The 22,822-nt window shown below is 37.5% G+C and overlaps 1 protein-coding gene and 1 non-coding gene across 2 annotated transcripts in view; both read right to left on the bottom strand.

Annotated features, from left to right (window-relative positions):
* ZNF365 (zinc finger protein 365) overlaps positions 1 to 22,822 on the bottom strand; it is a 66,786-nt gene that overhangs the window by 18,782 nt on the left and 25,182 nt on the right. Inside the window, exons 6-7 of the transcript XR_009186158.2 lie at positions 4,341 to 4,435; positions 2,635 to 2,794 (exon numbers count right to left, since the gene is read on the bottom strand). The gene's annotated coding sequence lies outside the window, so the exon portion shown is untranslated. The remainder of the gene's footprint in view (positions 1 to 2,634; positions 2,795 to 4,340; positions 4,436 to 22,822) is intronic.
* On the bottom strand, positions 5,220 to 5,354 carry LOC111765136 (small nucleolar RNA SNORA70). Its single transcript, XR_002797555.1, has one exon. It is a non-coding gene; the product is annotated as a small nucleolar RNA SNORA70 (small nucleolar RNA).

Raw genomic sequence — 22,822 nt, 5'->3', positions numbered from 1 at the left:
AAAAGAATTATACCCTAAAGAAAATTATTTCAAAGTCTATTTTCTCAACTATCCCAAAGATAGGACAGAGCTAGTACCATTTTATATGCGTAAAGAGGAAGTTAATTCATTATGTACAATGGATTCTTGAGGGCATTATGGTTTAATTCTCTCCCAGAGCCCAGGTTGAAAAGCGCTGCTCTATAATATGTGCTATCATACAATAGCTGCGATAGAGCTAGATATTGTGCTTGCAAAAAAAAAGGAAAACATTCCCATATATCCTATCACTTCTTCATCTTATATCCCCTACAAACAAAATAAAAACAACAGAAATATTGAATTTGGTAGCAAGAGAGAGTAAAGGGATCAAAATTATACAAGTGTCATTGGACAGACTCACTTGGGGGTTTTTCAAATGAATAGAGTTCTCATAAATTTTTCCTGATCATTTTTTAATTTTTTTTTACAAATAATAATGTTTGATATGGCCTGTTGTAAAACTCATTAAAAACACAAAGCCAACTGTAATAAGACCTAATTTTTTTCTTTATTCTAACCTCATGTCCTATATTCTTTATAATTTTTACCTCCTATCAAATGTCTCAAAAGAAAGTATATATTTCAGGTTCCATGAACATCAATGCATTGTGCAAAAACTAGTTACACTCAATTTTGAAATGAAGAGTGATATTAATAATCTGAGTAACTTAATGTATAATCATTGAGCCAAATATCATGCCTATTATTATCATTATTTTTCTCCTTAAGTCAGCTGGGTTGTAAGTTCAAAGGGTGCATTTCATTACGTCCTAATTGGAACCACAGAGCTGTGATCTCCTTGCAACCCTAATCTTTATTATAAAATGGAAAAATCATCATTAAATTTGATGTGCACACTCCTTTTGGGTAGTGTCTTACATCATGAGCAAGGATTTTCTATTAAAATATCTTTTGGAATAAAAATTCTAGTCATTTAGAATAATCAAGACTAGCGCACCCTACTTCCGACAGCTTAGCCAGGGTTAATATAAAAACTTAACACTTTAGGGAAGTGGCTGTGGCTCAATCAGTTGGGCTCCCGTCTACCATATGGGAGGCCCTGGGTTTGCGTCCCGGGGCCTCCTTATGAAGGTAGGCTTGGCCGCACACTGCAGAGCACTGCCCGGCCTGCAAACGCCGCAGAGCACCGACTCAGCAAGGCGACACAACAAAAAAAGGGAGACAAGCAAAAACACAGAAGAGCGCACAGTGAAGGAATACAGAGAGGAGACAGCAAGCAAGCCACAAGGGGGGAGGGGGATTTAAAAATAAATAAATAAATACAGACAGACAGACAGACAGAAGAATGCACAGCGAATGGACACAGAGAGCAAACAGCACACAAAAATCTACAAAGAGGGGGGGATTTAAAAAAAAAAGCACTTAACACTTTAACTCTTGGCTTTCAAAACTAATATTCTGTCAAACTTAGAATCATATAGAAACACAATTCCCAAAGTGGTTTTGCAAAGCACTACTTCTATGCAAAGTTCTGGGAAGAAAGGGTCTCAGGGTCAAATAAGTTCAGCAAATGTTGGAATTCAAAGTATATCTTAGTATATTAACTCCTTTAGAATTCTCACAGTTTTCTATTAAAAAAAAACACTTTAGGTTCAAAAGTTTTCAAACTTATCAGACTGGGGATTCTTTTTGAGTGTTTTATTTAGTGACCTCCTATAGAGCACAGTTTGGAAATTGCTGAGATAGACTAACATTCATAGAGCATCTGTTAAATGTTACTTTTCACAACAAATTCATTTAACAGTCCCCTTTGAGCTTGTGCCAACATATTGTTTGATACCATTTATGAACCAGGCCCAAATATTTCCTTCCTCAGGCAACCAGTCAAAGAGGACTCCTTAAGAGACAAGGTGTGAGCCGAGAGAGAGATGGCAATGCAGGAGCAGGTTTTGCAGGAGTCTGGGCCAGCTGCTCATGCAATTTAATTTAGCTGTCAAGAGCTGCTCGACTTTATCCTTTCTTGGGGTCTTGGAGTGCTCTATGAACACCCAATTTTATGGTTTGGTGGATAAGATAAAACTAATTCATTATGGGCTACTCATGTTGCATGGTCCCTTGGTGACCTATTTTAGGCTTTCAGTCGCTACTAGGGCCCAGTCGGAAGCTAGGAACTAGTTCATAAATGGAACATTTTCAGAAGAGGACATGTCTTTGCTCTAAAGTACTTGGAATCTGCACTGTGATTCTTCTACTGAGATTTCCCAAAGCTTTAAAAACAGCATTTCTACTTACCATGAGCATGCTAAGCATCATTAGATCAGTTCGGTCATAAGGCCTAAATGGCAGAACAGCCTGCACAACAGTTTGAACCAGCTTCAGGGCATCTCTTATTCTAGGCCCAATCAGAACTGACAAACTTACAGGTTATTACCTGGTAAATAGGTCAGAGAAGCACACTCAAATGTGGTGTATGCTGACTTCAAAATCCAAAGAAACCTATCAACTGTTTTTTCCTCTTTCTTAATGATAAGGGCATAAGATGTAGCAATTTGGCTTCCATTTCTTAGGAGATAGCACATTTCCCAGTTCACTAAATCCCTGCAAATTGACCCAAGATGACCAAGATTAAATGCTCTTGAGTTTTCAACCTACCTCTGACACGTATTGTATTTTACCAAGCATCCAAAGTAATTGTTATTCACCTGGTCCAGTCAGGATGAGTCATCAATATAATGGATAAGCATGTAGAATGGTGAAACAATCATGGTCTCTGAACTATATTACTGTAGAAAGTCAGAGTGTTGGCATACCTCTGTAAGAGACAATAAAGGTACACTGCTGGCCCTGGCAGATAAAAGCAAACTGCTTCTTGTATTCTTTGCTAATCAGAAATGAGGGGACAAAAACATTACTTGGTTCAGTAGCTGAGTATCAGCTGTTATTTGAGGGAAGAGTACACAAGTAAACAGCTAAAATTATAGTTATACCTCCTTAAGTTTACAGTAATCACTGTCGATTCCAGACTCACTTGTATTCTGTGTGAACCAATAGATAAGTTAATGTTGATGTGAAGGGAATCAATAGCTCTGTAGCTTTCAAGATTTGATGATGATACCAATCTCTACATTTTCCTTAGGGCTGTATACTAATTTTTGCTTACTATTTGGGGAAAGCAATTCCAAGGACTTCACTTTGCTCTCCCTATCACCTTTGCACCAATGGTGAAGATGTCAATGAGGGGATCCAGCCAGTAGCTAGTTAAATCTATTCCAACCATGCTTTCAGTTATTGAGGAAATAAATATACAAACCTCCTACACCCTCTGTGGCACAATTATATTACCAGCTAAACTCCAAAGTCCCCACTCTAACTGATGAACCACAGGGGCATTTTGGGTCCTCAGGGATTTGTATCAGCTCAGGGCCAGTGAGAATTAATCCCTGAAAAGTTTGGATATTTCCTTCTCTCCACTACGGATTCACCTGGGTAAATGACCATAGATTCCTTTGAGAAAGACTAGGTAATGGATTTATAGCATATCATTGTGTCAGTGGTGTAGGAGTCTTCATTGCATTGACAAGACTGTTCTCCATTCACAGGCCTCTGTGAGCTGGCTTAAGTTGGAAATTGGGTTTAAGAAAAAGAGTCTTCATGACTCAGGTCTCTTCCATCAAATCAAATTGCTACCTATCTTTTTAAGTTCTAGGGACATTATAGTCAATTAAGTAGTACCCGAGATGTCTGTGGTTAAACCCATTCTGATTACTTCAGCGTCATTACGGTAACACACCCACTCTGTCTCTAGAAGTTAAGCCCTGCCACTTGACACCTACTACTTCAGGATCACATCATTCTCATGAAAATTGAAAAGTCCTGTTCAATGATGGCATTTACCACCATCATCCCTGAACTGCAGAGGAGAGCTAATGCAGAGCTTTCTGAGGGTACTTAATCACCATTCACCAATGCTTATCTTGTTGCCTTGGCTTTGAGAATGTCCAATGGGCCCTTCTGAGAGGACACAGTCAATATGGGTAGCAGGACATACATGAAACATCTACTCAAAAATTCCTCTCCTCCTAAGCCTTTAGATACCTTCTTTCACATTATACCATGGTTAATTTAACAACTCAACTTTCAAAAAATGTAGGTCACCATCAAGTCTAGTTTTAACCAAGTAAGAAAATAATAAAGCCATTCCCAGTTGCTTGAGCTATCACAATGAATTCAGAATTTCTGTTATCTCATGAGAAACTGGTCTGTTCCTAACTGGAAAACTCCATTCCCACACATAGTCTTCAAGTTTTCATCAATATAAATAATCAACAATATGAAAATCTTTTGGTGTTTAAGCTTACCTCTATGGATTAGACTTTGAGTTGTTCCCTTGCAGCATGCTGGGATTTTACTCTACTTATGTATCTGGAGACAATGTGGTATGTGAATTTTCATCCTGTAATTACAGAGTAGTTACATAAGGTGATGTCATAAATGAGTTTTCAAGGAAGGGGAAATTATCCTTTTGCAACAGGAAAGGAGGAAAGCTCAGTGGGATTTGAATGGTTTAGATTTATTCATACTCACTCATATTTCCCCATTCCAATTCTCAGGATTTCAGTCAATGCTCTAATTTTCATAAGAGTTATCTACACTTATAGTATAATTTACCAGCTTGGAAAGTCACGTTTTGACTATGGCTTTAAGTGTATTAGTACCATAATTTAAAAAAAAAAAAAAAGGGTAATATATTCTTTTAGGACATTCATAACTATAATTCTTTAACCATATCTTTTTAATTTTTTTTTAGCCAGCCAGGAAGTCATTTATTGGAGGGCAAGGGTCAGGTGAGGGCAGTGCTGGCAAAGCCCTCATGAGTGTAGGGCCTGCCACTTGTCCAAGGGGCCACGGTTGGGGATGTATTTCACCCCACAGCCATTTGGGATGAGGCGCTTCTCAGCCACCATGTCTTCGAATTCGTCAGCATTGAACTTGGTGAAGCCCCACTTCTTGGAGATGTGGATTTTCTGGTGGCCAGGGAACTTGAACTTGGCCCTGCTCAGCGCCTCAATCACATGCTCCTTGTTCTGCAGCTTGGTGCGAATGGACATGATGACCTGGCCGATGTGGGCCCGGGCCGCTGTCCCTTGAGGCTTTCCAAAGGCACCTCGCATACCCATCTGGAGCCTAGATTGGGGATGGCACGAGGTCACAGACAGGATCAGCAACAGGCAATGAAGGGCTGTCTCCAAGGTCCCTTAGGGCAACCTGTACAGGCAACAGGCCACATACACTACCAACGAGGCTGCTGTCTGCAGCCACTGCACACCGGGCCCCCACAGGGAGAGGGGGCTGGTAGGCTTAATTGGCTGCAGATTTAACCATATCTTAATCCCATAATTTAAAGCCTTGAGCTTGGCAATTCAATTAGAATTTGCCACAAATTTTTAAATTATCATTCCAATGGAAAAAAAATCAAGTGTAAGAACCACCTGGCCTCCTAAAGACCTATCCTCAATAAACACTTCATTTCAAGCAAGAATAAATGAACAAATGGATAAACTATTTTGCCACTATTATGCCATGGGCTACAATGTCAACAATCAATGTCTTTAACCCTAACTAGACCAAATTCCCACCTTTCTGAGTTTGTTTCCTGAACTCCATCTGACACAAAAGGCTTTATCAATCAGGGTTCAGTCAGAAAAACAGAAACAACTTTAGAAGGGATTAGGTGCTTATGAAATCTAAGGAATTACAGGCTTACAAAACCATTGGAATGGCTGGAAGAGAGAAGGTCAGGGAAGGCCATCACTTGTTTTCAAGTTCACTGCCAGCTTGCAAAGAATTAAGATATTATTTCTGCAGTATAGATCAGAAACTCAGAAATTTGCCAGAGACAGTAATGCTTGCCAAGTATTCTATTTGCTTTACTATATTTCTCAGCCTCCTTGCAGTTATGTGAGGCCATGGAATTAGTACTGGCCAATGAAATGTGAAAATATATGTGTAAAATTTCTGAATTAAGACAGAGAAATTCCACACACAATTCTCTAGTCTCTCTCTTTTCATGACAATGTTATCTCAGAGACTAATCCCTGTTATGTGGGGAAAATAGAGAAGGCAGGCACAAATGGTGCTGAGAAATAATAGTGTGAAAGAATATTTAAAGAAAAAAATCAGAAAATATCAGAAAGACATAAGTTTGATATGAGAAATTATAAAAAATGACAAAAATCAGAAAAAGGAAAAGCAAATAGAATATTGATAAATTTTTAAATATGAGAATTAAAATAAAAAATCAATAAATAGTGCTCAAGTAGCAGATCAATTGTTATTGAAAGGAAAGATAATGCCAAAAAAAGTTTTCAAAAATGAAACTCATATAAAAGGAAGATGGAATATATGAAAGAGAAGTAGAGACAGAGGTTAGAGTGAGCAAGTCTCACATACATCTACTCAAGTTCTCAGAAGCAAATACTTTAGAAAACTAAAGGGACTCAATCTTAAAAATAATATCATTTGAGTCTTTCCCAGAAGGGTTGAAAGAACTCAGTACTCACCTTCAAGAATCCTAATGAACACCAAAAATATAAATACAATGAAATATGTAAATAAGCCCATTGTGATAAAACTGTAGAACACTGAAACAGCAAAAAAAAAAAAAAAAAAAAAAATCTTAAAGAACATCCAGAAAGAAAAGAAAGATCATCTACAAAGGCAGAACAGTTAGAATGTCAAATAACTTCTCAACACCAATAATGCAAACCATCAGAGAGTGAAATATAATCAATGTGCAAAGAGAAAATAACTGTCATTCTATATACAATAAAACTACATTTTAAGAATGAGAAAGAATGAAGACAGTTATGGAAATCGAGTGTATAACCTCCAAACAAATATCAGGGAACATGAGAATAGGAAAGAAAAACTCAATCCAAAATATAGGGCAAAATGAGGGGAAATTTTAAAAGCAGTTCAAATAGAAAGTATATAATGAGATGCTAGACGAAATCCAAATATATAAGGTATCACAATCATTATAAATGGTCTAAATTATCAGAGCAAAAAGCAAAAGTAGTCATACCAGAAAACAATTCAGTAATATGTCTTCTTTGAAAGATAACCCCAAACTCAAGAATGAGGAAAGCTGAAAGTAATATGATAGAAAGAGATCCAAGCAAATATCAATCAAAATTAGCTGCTGTACCTACAGCAACATTAGGCAAAACTGACTTTAAGATAAAAGGCACTAGTAGAGATGAGGATGCTCACTGTATAATGAAAAGAGGTTAGGTTATTCAGGAAGACATTAAAAAACCAAACATTTTGTACCTAATAATATAGTCTAAAAAATATGTAAAGCAATGACAGAACTACTAGAGGGAAGTTGACAAATATATCATTATAGGAAGAGATTTTAAAATACTTTTCTCAGCAGTTGATAGGTTATAGAGAAAAAATAAAATCAGTTAGGATAAAGATGATATAATGAACAACGAAATCAATGAGCTGATTTCACATTTGTTTGAGGGTTCTTTTTGGCTTGTTTGTTTGATTGTTTTTTGAGCCCCGGGGGCCAGAGATAGAACCCAGGACCTCATATGTAGGAAGCCAGCACTCAACCACTGAGCTACACTGGCTTCCCTGAGTTCATTTTTTTGCTTGTTTTTGCTTTTAGGAGGTACCAGGAATTGAACCCAGGACCTCATACATGGGAAGCAGGCACTCAACCACTTTCGCTACATGTACTCCTTAGCTGATTTCATGTAAGTATGACTTTATTTATTTTTCTTCATTTATAAGTGAATGTTCCTGCTGATTCATTTATAAATGCTCCTGGTGTTGGCAGCAATGATATCATTGTAGCCAATATCAAGAGACAACACATTTTTTAAACATACAAAAAATTAACCATGGAATAGGTCATAAAGCTAGCCTCAACAAATCTCAAAGGAATGGTGCAAAAAAAAAAAAACCAACCAACCATATATTCTAACTGCTGTACAATAAATTTACAATTAATTACAAAAGATAAATGGGAGAAATCCATAATTTGGAAATTATTTGAAAAAACATACTTTCATGTATATGGATCAAAGAAAAAAGCATAATAGAATGAGAACATATTTAACAGTGAATATTATGAAACAATACATATCAAAATTTGTGAATATAACAAAGATGTACTAAAACAGAAATTTATAGCCTTTGATGCCAGTTTTAGAAAAGAAGAAAGGCTAAAACAATGAGTTGAGTATCCAACTTAAGACATTTTAAAAACCATAATACAATGATTTCATAAAGCAGAAGACATAACATAATAAAAATAAAAGAAGAAGTTAAGCAAAAAGGAAAAAATTCATAGAAACATGAAAGGCAAGAGTTGGGTTTTTTTTTTTTCAAAAATCAATAAAATATGTAAACTTCTGGCAAGAGACATAAGGAAAAAAGAGGGGAAATGCAAATAATACTTTACATGAAAGTTCCAAAAAATATTTATTTTAAAGTAATTTCAGATTTACACAAATTGTTCCAGAGAGCAGTAAATTCATTTCATGTACCTATAGCCTAACTTGAATATGTAAAGAAAAAATATCAGCACAAGAAGGGAAAATTATTGGCCAATTGATTTCAACCTAAATCCGTAACTCATATAAAAATAATACATAATGACCAAGTAGGATTTATTCCAATAATTCAGGTTGATTTAATGTTAGAAAACAAATTAATATAATTCACTACATTATGATATTAAAGGAGAAAAAAACAAAAAGGTATCTCATTAGATATGGATATGAGGAAAAAACATCCCCTTTAATTCATATCTATTTGTAATATATAGTAATAAGAAAAAAAATCTCTTAGCAAACTGAGAATTTAAAGGAGGTATTACATCCTGAGAGGACATGCCAAAAATCTACAGTTATCACATTCTATAGTAAAATATTAATTATTTTAATATATAAGAAATTGCCAAGAATGTTGGTAGGATTAGAAGCAAAAAAGCATTAAGTAAAAAAGGAAAAAACAAAAATTTTTGACTACATAAAATTATGGCCTTTTGTTCATCCAGTGACAAAATTAAAAATGCAAAGAAAACAGTCTGAACATGGGAAAAGATAAAGAACTTCTACAGGTTGGTTTTTTTTTTTTCAATGAAAGAAAGAAAAAGAAGGCTAATCCAATTTTTTAAGGGCAGTTTACCAAAGAAGAAAGCCAATGGCCAATAAAAATAAGAAAAGTCTCAACCTAATTCATAATCACAGAATGCAAATTTAAACAAGAGTCAGGTGTCAGTACCTACTCACAAAAATGGTTAAAATTAAGATGACCGATAGTACCTGGTGCTGACAAGGTGTTTGAATAACAGCAACCCACAAACATTGCTGGTATGAGTATTTGTACAACCACTTCAGAAAACAGTTTATAATTGCCCAGTTAAGCTGAATGTGCATTCCACAACACAGCAATGCCACTCCTAGGAATATGCACTAGAGATTAACACCAAGAAAAATGTTTCAGGAATGTTCATATCAACATTGCTAGTAACAGCAAAAACTGAAATTAATTCAAATACTCAACAGTATTCTTTTAAAATTATTTTTGTTAAATAATTGTGGTGTCTTCACATAATAAAACAATTAATAACAATGAAACTGAATGAACTGCAGCTAATAAGGGTAAATCCCAGCTAAATAAATGCTAAGACAAAGAAAAAAGGAAAAAGAAAATCACAGAAGAACACACACAGTACAATCTCATGTTTAAAAGTTCCTAAAGCAAACAAAACTAAAGAAAATATTGAAAGAATTACATACATAAGTGGAAAACGCAAGGGATGAGTAATACTAAATTCATAATAACCATCGCCTCAGGCCATAGACACATGCAGGAACTTCAAAATTCCATATAAATGTTTTTAAGTTAGTTGATAAATACCTGAGTATTCACTTACTACTTTTAAAATATACCCATATATTATATATACTCTTTCATACATACAAAGTATTACAAAACAAAATATAATAGTATGTTTTATATTTGTTTAAACATAAAATTAGATTTAATTACTTTTATTTTTCAATTATTTTCTTGTTGAAGCAGCAATTCTTGGGAAGCGGACTTGGCCCAGTGGATAGGGCGTCCGTTTACCACATGGGAGGTTCAAACCCCGGGCCTCCTTGACCCATGTGGAGATGGCCCCTGTGCAGTGCTGATACATGCAAGGAGTGCTGTGCCACGCAGGGGTGTCCCCCACGTAGGGGAGCCCCACCACGCAAGGAGTGCGCCCCGTAAGGAGAGTCACCCAGCGCAAAAGAAAGCGCAGCCTGCCCAGGAATGGCGCCACACACACGGAGAGCTGAACATGGGATGACACAACAACAAGATGACGCAACAACAAGGAACTCAGATTCCCGTGCCACTGACAACAACAGAAGCGGACAAAAAGATCAACACGCAGCAAATGGACACAGAGAACAGACAACTGGAGGAGGGGGGAAGGGGAAAGAAATAAATAAAAATAAAATCTTAAAAAAAAAGGTTAAACACAGTTATAGAGGACTATAATTTTAAAAAAGCAGCAGTTCTTTAAATAATTGCTAAAATTTATTGAGCCCTCACTATATACATGACACTGTGCCAGCTCTTCACTTGGATTATTTGTATAGATTCTCACAGCAACTCCATGAGGTAGGAACTAATATGTGCATTTCATACATGTGTAGATGGAAGTTCAGAGAAGTTCATTAACTTGCCTAAGTTCACAAAACTAGTAAAAACTAGTAAGCAGTGAATCTGAAATTAAAACTGAAACAATCTGACTATACAGCCGAAATCAGAGTCATCTTTAAGGAGAATGAAGTCCTGCCATTGACCACATAACACGTTACACTATCTTTGGAAATAAGCTGTATTGATGCAGAATGCACACATTTGCTGCTGATTTTCCTCTCATTAGAAATATTGACCAGAGTGGAGTCTTTTATGGTGATTTTTAAATATCACCATAGTAAGGTAGACGAAGACGACTTAAAATCATTCCTGACTATGTACTGTTGGATTCTCTTTTTTATTCCTTTAGTTATTTGTACATTTTTGTAATTGTTTTCAATTTCTAGGGATTGATTTTACAAATTTAATTTTGATTTTTGGTTATTTAAACCATTTACATGATTCCAAAATCAAAATCCTAAAACAAGGTAATTCAGAGAAGTTTTAGCTCCATCCCTGCCATCTCCATCCTGTGCTCTCCCTCCCCTTAGAAGTAACCATTTTTATTAGGTGTTAGTTTATCCTTTCATCATTTCCTTTTGCAAGGAAGAATACCTTTCACAAAGTAGGTAACATACTACGCACATTGATTCTGATTTCCGTGTTTTTTTGTTATATAGGTGCAGAACCCTATTCTATCATGGAAAATAAGTTTCTAAAGAAAAGTAAATTTGTTTCTTGGTCTTCAAGGAGTTTCATTTAAGCAAATTAGGAGACCCAGGCTGTACTTGTTTCTCTTCCATTAAATAAATCTCGAGGTGATTTCTGGAAAGTCACCCAATCAAATGTGCCTCCATTTCCCCAGGTACAAAAAAGGAAGAAGACCAAATTATTACAGATGTCCTGTCCATCTGAAGGCAAAGATATACCAACAGGCCTGAGTTGTGGCTGTTGAAGCACATCTAGCCTGAGTTATATAAACGGATTTGAGCACTATTAAGAAGTAGTCTAAAGTTTTTATTAAGATGAGCTGATTTTCACTTGTTCCTATTTTCTATGCCAACCCTTTAGAGGTAAAGGCTGCAGGAAAAAATTTAACTGAATAAAACATGACATCAGCAAAGAAATGAGAATGGACATTTTGTTCATGTTTATAACAGTTCTATTTATGAAAAACTATTGTATATTTCATCCACTGGGATCATTACTGGCATTAAAAAAAACTAACTACTAGAGAACAAAGTACCAAAATAGTCCACTCCAAGCACTTCAGACAGGATGCAGGATAATAATCAGAATTAGGCTGATGCATGAGCGAACATTATAGTGACGCAAAATAAGGAGAAAGAATAGTATGTTTAGCTCAAGTAGACTCAAGGAGTTGATGACCAATGTTGTAAATTTTTAGGAACACTGTAAGTGGTTATTTGATAAACAAAATAAGTACACTTACTGATGTCCATTATCATCAACAAGAATACATATTTTAATGTTATGTCCAATGACTCTTATGCTAACAAAACAGATCTATTAGATCTCAAATCATCTGAAATTATCTGGGTTACTGATTTATAGAAGGACCTTGCCTTCAAGGGCTCTTATAATTGACTTGGTGAGACACATTAAATTACAGTAATAACCCCATGCTCTCTATGATTACATGCCTGCTCAGCTTCCCTTTCTCATTCTCTCTCTTTTTCTTGTCACAAGATTTCAATGTGAATAGAAAAAAGATGATTTTGAACTGCAGGTTGACATCTAATATCTCAGGATCCTTGACCTTTCAAAAATCTTCAAACCATTATTTGTCCTATTTTCTGTCATTAGGAGATTGGGAGTAATAGGCTCTCTCCCTTTGAGAAATCAGACATTAGGTTCTTTGGATTTAACATTAGGAAAACTTGAGTAATTTCAGATGAAAATGTATTTTTCAGAGAATGAATACCTAGAGAAAATATTTTCTCTTGTTAGGAGAACACTACCTTGGATACAAATAATCACTCTTCCTCCAAAAGTCATTTCTTGTATTTGACTACCTCTGTGTTCAATTTAAATTAAGTCTTAGTTTCACAGTAGTTTTCTCAGGTCATCTCCCATCTGATAAAATGGAGTCTGAAACCCTTAACCTGAGCTGAGAGAAGAGACTGAGAGACGTTCACATCGCAGAGCTGAGGTGATCCAAGAAATGGCATCCAGAGGTGAAAATAAAATGAAAAGTCAGGAAAATGATGTGATCAGTTGTTAATCCTAAAGGCAAGATAAGAGCATTTAGTTCTGCATAGAATGGAATAGTATGTGACTGACCAATGCTTCTTTCAAGATCAACTAGAAAAACTGGATTAAATAGAAATTCATATCCTTAAAGACATCAGACAGCTGCTGAATCAAAGAGGACAAGAAGGGCTAAAGGAGAAAACTTCAGAGATGGAGCTGACAATCCGCAGTCACTTTTTCCATACAAGAATTAGCCAATTCTAAGAGATTCGCAACCTGAAAATTTCCCAGACTGCTGTGGGACAGAAAACCAGCAGAGATTTTAATGGTCTTGTGGGGTTGTAGAAATGTAATTGAAGACTTATGGGACCTCTAACACACAACCCCTCAAGACATTTGCCAAATATTGAAATAGCAAGGGCAGGAGATCGAAAAGCGAAGCAGAAAATTTCTGAAATATGAAGTAGCATTTTCTGTAGTCTTATAGCACTGAGGAGACAAGGATTAGACTTTACGATTTACAAGGTAAGCAAAAAACCTTTCAAATTATAGAAGAGTTATCCACTATTTCATGATGCTAAGAGGCAAAGATTAGATTCCACCGAAAGAAGAGAGCCCAGTCCACATCAGGAATTCGGTTGAAAACCCTGGAGAAAAACATGTTAATAGGAAGAGCAAAGCAGAGATAGACTAAGCGTTAATAAAGCTGAAAGTCAACCCTCATCTCAGCTCAATCCCTCCCTGAATTAAGATGGTCGTCACAATTTATTTTGCCTAGGAGAGGAGAAATTGAACCCTCTGAGGAGAAAGAAAAAGTCATTTGGAGCCTATGTAATTTTTATATGCAATGACCAGCAATCAAGAAGAAATTTCTAGACCTACTTTGACTCAGGGGTATATTACTGAAAAGCAAGACAAAAACATATAATAAAACCATAGGTGACCTAGATATTGGAGTTAGCAGACATGGCTTTAAAATAATTGATGAATATGTTTAAGAAAATAGAGAAAATTGATTTTAAAATGGGGAGTTTCTCAGAGAATTGTAACCTCTAAAAAAGAATAAAATGGAAATTCTAGAATTGAAAAATATAATATCTTAAATTTAATAGATTAAACACAGGAGAAGACAGGATTATTTAAGTGAGAAATTGATCAATAGAAAGTATGTGAACTGAAGCACAGAGAGAATGTGGGGCACAAAGAGAGGTCTAATATACTATGTAATATGAGCTCCAGAAGTAGATGAGAGAATGAGGCAGTGTCGGAGTCGACAGACCCAAGGGTATCGGGAATGAAAGACAAAGAGAGAAGGGAGAATGAAATAGAAAAAGAAAGAGCGAGAGAAAAAGAACGAGAGAACTGGGATCAGGGGATCTGGGAGTAGAGACTCATCAGACAACTTTATTGATTACAAGGGGCTCTTTATATACCACAGTGTACGTGTCTACAAGCAGGTCCACAGCAGCCTACATGCCATTAAGCATAAACATTAGCATTAACATAGCGTACATGACATTAAGGAGCAACACTATTAACTATCAGCATTACCTATAGTCTAAAGAATTTTAGAAAAAACCTTATCAAGGTACAAAGTCTAAGTGTTCTATACATTACAAAAGGTATGAGCTCATCTTTTCTTTCAGCTTTTAACAGCTTCAGCCCTTTCAGGAACTCCCAATCACTGCATTCCTTAGGTTGCAAGCGTAGTCATGGCAACAGCATGAGCATGGAGACAGCACGTCTCTCTTTGAGAGGCCACTGTGCCTCAGTTTCCAAGGCAGAAGTAAAATTTGAAGACTTAATGGTCCAGAACTTTCCAATGATATTAAGCCACGAATTCATGAACCTCCGACACAGGTTCAAGCAGCAACCATAAGTATCATATATACAAAGACGAACACACTTGTACACATCATGAAAAAATTACTGAAAACCAAAAGACAAGGAAAAGAATCCAGGTACAGAGCAAAAGGCCAGAAAATGAGGAAAGATCATATGAACAGAAAAAAAGAGTCGATTATCTGGATGATCCACTGGGTGGTCACACTAGCGTATTTTGGTGAGAGCTCTTAGGAATAAAGAGCTAGACAGAATAATCTTGAACACCACCCTTTGCTTGAGCGAAGAAAACTAAAAGCAATGATTAAAAACCCCAATTTTGCCACTGATTAATTTGGATCACAAGCCTGTATTTTTAAAAAACACGGTAAATTTTAGGAAGGATTTGCTTCTTGCTGGGTATGCTGAATCTGTTGAGGACTCTAACCCTGGCTCCCTCAGCCAAGAACCCAGACATTTTAGAACTGAGCCAGAGAAGGTGAGTGTAGCGGCATTAACTGCAGGAAGTTTTTGTCCTTTTTTTCCTTTATAAGAATGAGTCAGAAATTCTGATAGAGGGTGGTAAGGAGAGGACCTGTAATTGCATATTGAAAAACCTCCCCAAGTATAATGGATGCCGGATTAATAAATCATTTCTCTAGATCAAGTGTTTCTTGAACTGTCACATGCAAACCACCCAAGGATTCAATTAAAATGCAGATACCGATTCAATAGCTCTGGGGTGGAACCTGGGATCTGTATTTCCAATAAATTCCCAAATGATGCAGGATACTACTGGTGCAGATCACTTTGACAAGCAAGTTTTTATGAGAACTCTAAATCGCTTAAGTTTCGGTTCTCTGACTGTAACTGTGAGCTGCCTTAAGATCAGGGTCAGTAGTTCTAAAGGGGTGAGAAGAGAGAGGGGTGCTCAGTGAGTGCCCCCTTGAAGTGTTCACCAAAGTACATTCTGAACATATCTCCTGTCATTCCAGGAGGTGTCAATGTATGTTTCCTAGAAGAAAGAGTTCCCAGGGTCATGTAAGTTTGAAAAGCATATAAATAAGTTTACTTTTCTTGGAGATTAACAATGCACATTTGCATTTTAATAATTCTGCAGTAGATAAACATGTTTAACCCAGTAATTCATTTATTTAACTGTTAGCATCCTGAGGGACTAGAGTTCCATTGAATAAATTTTAGGAAATGCAGCTATATAGAAAAGTAGTTTTCAAACGTTGGTGTATATCAAAATCACACAGATGCTTGCTGAAATAGGATAGGTCTTGGGCCTTTTTACCAATTTCCCCAGGTGATTTCAGTATCGATCAAAGCCTCAGAACCACTACTATAGAGTAATTGGAAGAGATTCTGGTACCATCTAGGGAGGCAGAATTGCCTGTTAGCTCAGCTTCCTATTCCCCATTGCCATTCCAGAAACCTATGTATCCCTGGAAGGACCAGCATCTACTACAAACTGCCTTCATCTAAGGAAGAACTTCAAAGTTTCCCTACTGTGGGGATTCTTCCAAGTCCTTTCACTTCTCCTCCCAGCCAGCAGTGGAGGCTGGCTCCAAACCAGAGTGCGAGAGTATGGCTTTTCTCTCTACAATCAATTCATCAAATCTTTATCAATCAGAATTTTAGACATTACTTGGTGAAGAATACAGACAAGGCACTCCCATGAGGCAGAGGTGGTGGACAAACAGTAAACAAGTAAACCAATAAATAAGTTCATTTCAGATAGTGATCAGTGCTGAGAAGAAAATATCAGTGTAAAAACAGAGAAGATGGAGTCAGGGATTGTGATGAGATACTATGATCCTGGAAGTCTGCAAAGGTCTCAGGATCAGTCAGGGTAATATGAACACCATTGCAAAGAGGCCAACCTTGACTGGAATTGGCCTTAATGATTCATACAACTTCATCAGATAACCCAAATATACCTGGTCCTGAGGTAGACTACATCCTGTTTACCAACTACAGTGACTGGTCCATAGGCCCCCAGTGAATATTCACAAATGGTTGGTTGGTTGATTGGATGGATGGATGGATGGATGGATGGATGGATGGATGGATGGACATGTAGTAAATTCTAGTGATTCTGAGAAGATCCATATAGTGAGACATTAAACTTGTACTCATTTAAGATATAGGACTGACTGAGTTATTGACTTTGATGGACAGCACCTTCCTAAATGATAAAGCAAATGGTAGGGTATCTTATACCTGACCATGAAGCAAGCACAAAGGGAAATGGGATGAGCAAGAATACAGAAAAGCCCTTTGAAGAAAATGTCCAAGAAAAGAACTCCAGGAGCACTGTTTACACCTAGCTAAGGAATGAAGACATGGGTCTCCAAAAACCAAGGCCAAGCAGTTGCACTTAGGTCAAAAAACAATGCACAGAGCCACGCATTTATCAGTAGCACTCATATTTTGGTCTCCATTTCTTTTGACTCATGTGTCATAATATTTGGTTGGTTCAGGACTTGGGAGAGGAAATTTATTTACTGGCCCATATATCCCCAAATGATCGTATTCATTTTTCTGACTTTCCCTTTCCTAAGCTTCCATGTTTAAGCACCTCTGCCTTAAGTAAACAAATACCGTAAACACTGACTCTATGCCAAGCATTGTGCTAAAAACTTTACATGGATCATCTTTTATTATCATATGAGGTCATCTTCATCCTGATAGAAAAAGAGAAAATGAGGCTTTATGTGATGAAATAAGCCATCTAAGCTAAAACTAGTAAGTGGTGGAGGCTGATTTTTTTTTTTTTTTAAGTGCTGGGGCAGGAGATTGAACCAAGGATTCTATGTGAGAAGCCAGCACTCAACCACTGTGCTACATCATCTCCCCCAAATTGGTTTCTTCATTTGTTCATTGTTTTGTTTTTAGGAGGTATCAGGGATCAAACCTGGGACCTTGTTTGTGGGAAGCAGATACTCAACTGCTTGAGCTACATCATTTCCCCAATGTCTTTCTTTAAATATCTTAATATCTATTTCTATTAGATAGGTTAACAACTTTTAAAAGCTTATAGTTTGTTCTTTTCCATTCAGACTATTTATGTCTCTACATAATTTTCATTATATTTTGCTTTTTATTTAATACTTAGGGAAGAACCCCCCCTTTTTTTTTTCTATTTTCAAATTAATGGTTAGTTACTTTTTAGGGATGAAGGGCAATTTCACGGGTGTCCCCATGTACTGCTTACATGACCAAGGCAAGACATTTTCTTTCCATTTTCCAGATGAGAAAACTGGGCTCAGTCAGAGCAAATGTAAGATATAAAGCAGGATGCCGACACCTGTGTTCTTCTCACTGAACCATTGTCCAGGAATGACCAATAGGTTATAATTTGTGTACCAAAATGATTAGATGGTACATTAATTTCCTGTGGCTGCTGGGATAAATCACCACAATCTTAATTACTTCAAACGACATATATTTATCTTACACTTTTATAGTTCAGAAGTTAAAAATGGGTCTCGCTAGACTAAAATCAAAGATGTTGGAAGGGCTGTGATCCTTTCTGGAGCCTCTAGGAGAAAATCAATTTTCTTGCCTTTTCTAGCTTCTAGAAGCCACCCACATTCCTTGACTCATGGCCCCTTTATCTATCTTCAAAGCCAGCAGCGACTGGTCAAGTCTTTCTCACATTATATCATACTGACCCTGGCGCTTCTGCCTCCCTCTTTGCAAGCCCATCTGGATAATCCAGGATAATCTATTTTAAGGTCAACTAATTAGCAAACTTAATTTTATCTATATCCTTAATTCTCCTTTTCCATGTAAGCCAAAATATTCATAGATTCTGGGGTTTAGGATGTAGACAGCTTTGAGGGTCACTATTCTGCTTACCACAAGCGGTTAAGGCTGTGTTGAGAAAGGTTCTAAGGTCATGCCTGTTTCATCAGAAAATATAACCATGGTCTACTATAGAATCAGAAGAAAGAAATGCATGCATTTTCCACCCTACCACGGATGCAGACTATAGGAAGGAGAGTTCCAAAATACTACAGGTAAGAGGGGTGATTGACCCTAGCTTAGGGGGACCTTATAAGGGGAACATTCTAATGATCCACCTGGTTCCATGTCCCTGGAGTCCTTCTTCTGTTTGTCCCTCACTGGCAGGCTGAACCCCACTCCAGGCTCAATAACCTTGTCCTTCAAGGTCTTTCCAGCCTCATTTCCAAAATGCCTGCTCAGCACCAGGCCCAAGGCTGGGTGCTGGGACACCAAGATAGGTATAACATTTTCTCTGCACCTGACAGGGAGACAGACATGCAAATAAATAGCCTGTTTCATTTTATATTTTTACATTTTGTATTTTATACCTAGCTCTCGCTTCTCTTTTGCTTTCCTACCTCCACATCTTTGTTTACGCTTGCCTAAAATGCTCTTTTCTTTTCTGCTACACGCAATCCTACTCATTCTTCAAACACCACTTTCTCTTTGATCCTCTATAGCCGGGAAATTAACTTCCCTTAGGCTCCCAGAGAAAGGTATGTTGTTTAATGTCTTCAATCCTCATTGAGGATTAACTCCATGCAAGATACTGGGTACAAACGGGTGATAAAAGATATAGACAGGGAAGTGGATGTGGCTCAAGCAATTGGGCTCCCATCTACTATATGGGAGGTCCCAGGTTTGGTTCCTGGGACCTCCTGGTGAAGGTGAGCTGGCCTGCGCAGAGTGCTAGCCCACGTGGAGTGCTGGCCCACATGGAGTGCTGGCCCACGTGAAGTGCTGGCCCACGCGGAGAACTGGCCTACACAGAGAGCTGGCCTGTGCAGCAAGCGGACACAAAATGACACAACAAAAAAGAGGTACAGAGGAAAAAGACAATGACAGACACAACAAACGAGGGAGCTGAGGTGGTTCAAGTGATTGAGTGCCTCTCTTCCATGTCGAAAGGTCCCAGGATTGATTTCCTGTGCCTCCTCAAGAGAAGACAAGAAGACAAGTAGACACAGAAGAATGCACAGTGAATGGACACAGAGAGCAGACATCGAGCAAGTGGCAAGGGGTGGGGGGGATAAGTAAAAATAAAAATCTTTGGGGAAAAAAGGTATAGACATATTCTCTTTGTTCATGAAAATGACGAAGACAGGAAGAGGCAGAAATTAGTCAAATAATCATATAATTAAATTTAAAGGGACATCTGGATCAGTCCTCCCAGATAAAGGTCTTTGGAGTTATGGTGCTGCCTTAAGGAAGTGATAATTGAGCTGAAATCTGTATGAATTAACTAGGTGAAGAAAAAAGAGAAGGGCATTCCAGGCAGAAGGCACAGCCTAGCATAAAAATAGTACAAGGGGAAAGCAGGTTAGTCACAATGTTCTGGAGAGGACAGTGGCTGGAGAGGAGCGGGAGCTACTGGTAAAGTCCAGATAAGGTGAGAGAGGCAGGATGGAACCACAGCCTCCAGGGCAAGTGAGGAGCTTTGTTCTTCATCCCAGTAATTATTTGCATGTCCACTCATGTGCCCTTGCCCCACTGTAAGCTCCATTTCTTTTAAAGCTAGGTATTAAGAACCCTGGCTCCCTCTTCCAGCCCTCTGTGCTTAGGAGTATATGGGAAATTTTAATTATGGTATCAAATGTCAGGCCAATTTAAACAGAGATAAAAAGAAAATGATGCATTCGATGGATTGAGAGAGGTGGAGTTTCACCTTGAGCAAAGGGATTGGGAATTGAAAAGGAGACATAATCACCTCTCTGATGCTCTGTGGCATACCTGACCAAGGTGAACGCAGTGTTACTCTCATCAGTCAGCAAACTACCAATGAGAAGTGACTAAAAATGTATGCACTAAACTCTAAGAGATTTCGATCTGAAACTTTGGAATTCCTTGGCAAATTAGGTGGATCTATTGTAAGAAACAGGGAGCATCTGGATTTAATCTAGAGATTAAAGAGTGGTAAGGTTTATATACCCACAGTGGCTTACAAAAAAGAGGTGCAATAACTGATAATATTAAAGTGAATTTTAGATCAAGAATCTTTGTTTCATCAACAAATGCATATATTCAGGACCATTTCCTGGGATGTCTGTCCATGAAGAAGAACATGTAAAAACAGTACTGGCTGAGATTCAGGATAAGGGTCTGGTTCTTGGTCTGGCTGTCATGTTTAGTTTTTGGGCCTCGGGCAATTCTTTGAAACCGTCAAAGCCCCATATTCGTCGTAATCTACTGTAGAGTCTTCTTCTTAAGTATTGTGATAAGAAAGGCAATCAGAACTACCTGGACAATGGCTGAGGAAGGCACAATATCGGAGTCTGACCCTCACACATCATCTTTCATTAATTCCAACATTGCCAACTTCTCCCCCAGTAGTGGAAAAGATTGCTGGTGATTCAACAGATGAAATGGCTGGTTTGCATTCAGGAGCCATGTTGAAACAAAAAAAAAAAAAAATGCACTTTCTTTTTAAACACTAAAACCACATTCAGGGAGGTAAGATGTTTCCCATTCTGAGACACACAAGTCCCGACTGAGATAACAGTACCAGATGTACATCTTCCATTTCCCCCACGGCTGTTTCTCCATCTGCTAAGAGAAGAAAATTATACCTCCTCTCTCCCTACCTCAAAAGGATTCTAGGAGGATGCAAGGGAATACATGTTACGAAAATCTTTAAAAAGTCCAAGTAAGTCAAATAAAATCTCCAAATCAATTTGCCACATCAACATGAAGATTTTCATGTAGCCAACATTTACAATACTGCAGTTAATAGTACATAAAAGGATAGAATCACAGAGCTAAAAGTGTTCTAAGAATCCAATCCAATTTCCTACCAAAAGTAGAATCCCATCTCCCATGAAGGAAAGAGTGGCAGAGAGTTCATTATTTCATAAGGTGACTCAGTTCATGTTGCACTTAGAAATTTCTTGTTCAAGGACTTGATATCAGCTTCTTTGGAACTTTCCCTCAGTGACTGCAGGAATGCCTTTGTCACCACACAAAGTGTTTTTAAGTGTTCATCCTTCATATATTTGAAGACTGAAATTATGTCTCCTCTTCTCACAGGACATGAGTCCTTGGCCATCATATTAGGGGTAACTGCCTCATCTATGAAAAACTTAGCAGTGTCCCCACTGCAGTGTGGGCAGAGGTGTCTGGCCTGCCTGTTCAGGATGTTCCTAATGGAAAAACTTGTTTCTCTCCTGGAATAACAACGGCAAAGCCAGAGTAAGTTTATCTCAGGGCTACACACTGAAGATCCTTTTCTAAAATGGAAAACGTCAGATGTGTCTATTTTGCTAATACGGAACATGGACCCCAAAAAAACCAAAACAACAAACAAACCACCACCTTAATTCCACAAAAAGGAATCCAACTTCTAAAATCCCCATCATTTAAATATTTGAAGTTGCTCCAGGGATTATTTTTGAGATCCTGCATGCCATCCCTGGAATTCATGTCTCAAGGAACTGACTGAGCAGAAACAAGATACCGGGATTTATTTATGTTTTCTAATGCCCAGAGACTATCAGGAATGCCACAGTTATTTCTCAGAGCCCCATAACCTGGTGAACCCATTACCTCTAAACACAAGTAAGCATTAAGAGCAGACCAAGGTCTTCTCCCCATGAGCTCTAACAGCTCTGAAACAAGCGGAGTTCTCTATACTTATCTGACTCCAGTTCTTAAAAGACCAGTGGCTGCATATTTCTACCAGTGATATACTTCTGTTAACTATCCTGGTCATTGGTTGGGCCTCACAATGATAGGATAGATAGAATGGAGTACATATTGTGAAATTTGTTCGTTGTTTTTGCTAAGAGTTGACATGTTTAAAAATACAGTATAAGAAAATCACTAATGATTGTGTAGGAAGATGGGAGAAAAATGCCAAGGGGGCTTTGAATGAGGACTTCTCCACGAGAACACATGTAAAAATAATTTTTTGATGCTTCAATATAGGTTCATCAATTTTAACAAATGTACCACAGTAATGAAAGATGTTGTTAATGCGGTAAAGTATAGGAAGGGGAGGGTTGAGGTATATGGGAATCCCCTATATTTTTCATGTAACAATTATGTAATCTAAAGCTTCTTTAAAAATAAAGGGGAAAAA

The sequence above is a fragment of the Dasypus novemcinctus genome, chromosome 6 (assembly GCF_030445035.2).
Source record: "Dasypus novemcinctus isolate mDasNov1 chromosome 6, mDasNov1.1.hap2, whole genome shotgun sequence".
In the NCBI taxonomy this organism is placed as follows: domain Eukaryota; kingdom Metazoa; phylum Chordata; class Mammalia; order Cingulata; family Dasypodidae; genus Dasypus; species Dasypus novemcinctus.
The sequence above is the reverse complement of the archived record's forward strand: the minus strand, read 5'-3'. Positions and strand labels throughout refer to the sequence as shown.